Here is a 3620-nt window from a genome sequence, read left to right on the forward strand (position 1 = left end):
TTTGAATGCTATACTATGCACACTTCCTCAGAAGTAAGTTCTGTTGTGTTCAATAGCACTTGCTCCCAGGTAAATCTGCAGAGGATTCTGGCCTTAATGTAACAGTTGACCATGTGCTGATATTCTAGTCACTATTTGGGATTCTCAATATGGATTAAAGGGACTGAGAAACAGGGTTGAGAATAACTCTGCAAAATAACATTCAGTCCTGATGCTGTGAAGTATGCAATTTACAGGAGTAACTTCCTGCTCAAGCTGCGAGTGTTTACTGGGAATACTACAGTAAACTTTAGCTGCTGCAAAATACATCTGCTAGGTGTTGCTGGGTGCCCAATATAAGATCATCTTACACCATTGCTGTTTGTTTCCAGGCATGGCTCAAGGTGCTGACATGATTCAAAGCGTTATTTCCTTTGAAGCCCTATATGACTCAGAGTCAAAGAATATCAAGGACTTGTATCTGTCCACATGAGCCTGCCCATCCTATATAGTCCTTCTGGGAGGCCTTCTTGTGAGTTTTGCCACCCTCTGAATTATAGTTGGTGGTGACTCACAAGAGTGATGGTCTCTGCCCTAGGGAATTCTCTTCCCTATGTAGTCCAGTAGGCACTTGCTCTGTAAGCTTTTCAATGCCTTCATAGAAGAACTGTGTTTTTCAGCAGGCTGATGCTGGTTTTATATAAGTTGTACTGGAATTTGGACTTTTTCACTGTCTTCTGAGTTTTCATTTGTATGTTTTAGATGTATCAGCACACAACAAAATACCTATATCCTGTTGCTATTCTCTTGCATCTGGCAATTCGGAGATAGGTTACCTCTAAAACCCAGAGGTTGCATATTATCATCATGGTTTGTAACATGAGATGGACTTTTTGAGTTTGTGCCTCGTTATCCACTGGGGTTCCATTCCAGAACTCTTAGCGGATTAAAAAAAAATCAGTGGATTCCAAATCAGTGGAAAAATAGCTTTAAAGAGCCACTTCCAGGTTTCTTGCTCCTCCATTGGCACTCCAGAATGCATTGGTATAGATGCCATACCACATTCAGTTGGTATAGCATCTATACCACTGTTTCTCAAAAAGTGGGTCGGGCTAAAAAGTTTGAGAACCACTGGTCTACACTGATGCATACTGGCTTGACAATGGAGGAGCAAGAAACCCAAAAGTGAGTTTTTAAAGCTATCTTTAACCCCCAAGAAGCTTGCAACCGGAGCAGTTTAACAGCGCGAAGGTAGGAAATGGGATTTTGGTACTTTTTCCCTTTGTTACAAGGCATTTAAACCGGATCCCCATATCAGTGGTGAGTCAAATCAATGGATAACGAGGCACGACCTGTACACCATAAATCAGTCCAATTCCCTTTTAAAGGCATCTAGACCAACAGTTCTCAAACCTGGACCCACTTTTTAGAATGATAATGTATCAGGACCCACAGGAAGTGATGTCATTAACCTGGAAGTGAAGTCATGGCTGGAAGAGACATCACCAAGAAGGAAAAATTATTAACAATCCTAGGCTGCAATTGGATCCACACTTACCCAGGAGTAAGCCCCATTGACTTTCATTGTTAAAAACATATACATAGTAGCCTGTTAAAAGTACAGATCTCCCCAAATGCAATCACATACCATATTGGCATCATGTCTGATATACTAAAAACAAAATATTGAAATGAATGGGGACCTACCTGAAATTGGCTTGCAATCCACCTAGTGGATCCCAACCCACAGTTTGAGAAACAGGGCTCTAGACCTTCAGATGCCATGACCACATCACCTGTGGCAAGGAGTTCTACAGATGAATTATGTATTGAGGAAATAAATGTTTCCTTTTGTCTGGTCTAACTCTCCCGCTAGTCAATTTTAGTGGATGGCCCCTGGTTCTGGTCTTTTGCAGACGGAAAGAAACTTCCCTCTGTCCGCTCTATTTATCCCATGCATAATTTTACATGTTTCAAGGTAATGGAATATCTAACATCATAACATCTATGAATCAACTTCAGTTCTTGTTGATTTTGTGCCAGATTTGAGAAGGCGCAATCAAAAGTACACAGTTGGAGGTGTCAAATGCTCACTGTAAGAATGGCTAAAAGAATACAGGCTTTTATGACCTCAAAATGGGTTCCAGACACAAAATGGGTTCCAGATAAATCTCTCACAATCCTGTATTTACACTGGTGCTGTATTTCTATTACTGGTATAATGAAGCATTTCCTATTATTTAGAACTGTAGACTAGTTACAAAAAATCTTGAGAAATAAATCAGATGAGTCATTTTAATTGATTAATTCCATTTGCATGACTGCAAATGACAGGATGATTCTGCAGAAAACATTCTTTGTTTTGGATGATGCATGCACACAATGCAGCAGGACTTTTCTTAGAGCTAAACTAGGCATGACATGGGAATTTCCTGATTAGAACTCCCAGTTTGTTTTTCAAATAGCAGCTATGGATGAAGGCTAATTTGAATCAATGCTGCAGCATGAGGGGCTTCTGTGCTGATTCCCCAATTCAAATCCTCTTCTGAAGCCGCTACTAGCTATAGAAGAGGAAGCTTCTTGTACCTATGTTTTCCCCTCTGCAGCTAATAGTAACTTCATGAAGGCATGTTGAATCAGGGCCATGACACAAGGGGAAAGGTTAGATGCCACTCCCCCTACACCAAGACCCTGATCCAAGAAATCAATGAGAGATGTAATTCCGTTCTGCGCTATGCAAGGGAGAAAGTGCTGCTTGGTTTTTTACTTTCTCAGTTTTTTACATTCTCTTATTATTATTTTTAATTGACCCAGTTAGTTCAGAGCCCCATTGTAATCCTTCAAAAAGTCATATATCAATGAATGTAACTGATGAATTAGAAGCATATCGTAGCTCTTATAGTGCTCAGTGCCCCTATTGTGGACGCACTCACAGAACAGTGTTAAATACCAAGTTAAAGTTGAAAATGGATTTACTGGTTCTTGCTATAATAAAAAGAGGTTAGCTGAAAAATGCTGCTTGATCTCCCAATTACAAGACTCCACCTCCCATCACCCCAACCCATTGTTTGTATTGTTCCTCCTGGATTTGCTGTCATTGTCCCATTGTCATTGTCAGTTCCATTGTCCCTGCTGAATTTCCTATAAACTTGAGAAATCTCATGTGGCTAGCTGGCCAAAAGCTTGAGAGAGCTTTTTGCCTTATTGCAGTATTTGCTTAACTTACTTTAATTATGTTCATTAATCAGTGAGCTTCTCCCTGTGCAAAATAAAACTCTGAAAAAGTAGTGGTACTTGTGCCCTACTTGTTCCAAGCAGCCTTCGGCTCTTGGTGACTTCAGTAGGTATCTTAAGAGTCACTTCAAGATTTTCTTCCCTGCCTTTAGCTCAGCCTCACTTGCCTGACAGCATGTTGCTGTAGCACTTCTGTTTTCTCTGTATCTGAATCCGTTTGTACTAATTATTATAACATTCTGCAGCCAGAATATATTTGTCCCACAAACTATGTAGAATTGCTCTATAAAGTGCTGAGCTCTTACTTTTTAGTATGCTATTAAAAATCAAATTATATAGGTTTAGCAACAAAGCTGTTATTAGGGCCAGTGGAAGGCTGTGGGCAGGATAATAGTGTGGATTCTGCA

Source organism: Tiliqua scincoides, chromosome 1, assembly GCF_035046505.1.
Source record: "Tiliqua scincoides isolate rTilSci1 chromosome 1, rTilSci1.hap2, whole genome shotgun sequence".
NCBI classification, from domain to species: Eukaryota; Metazoa; Chordata; class Lepidosauria; order Squamata; family Scincidae; genus Tiliqua; species Tiliqua scincoides.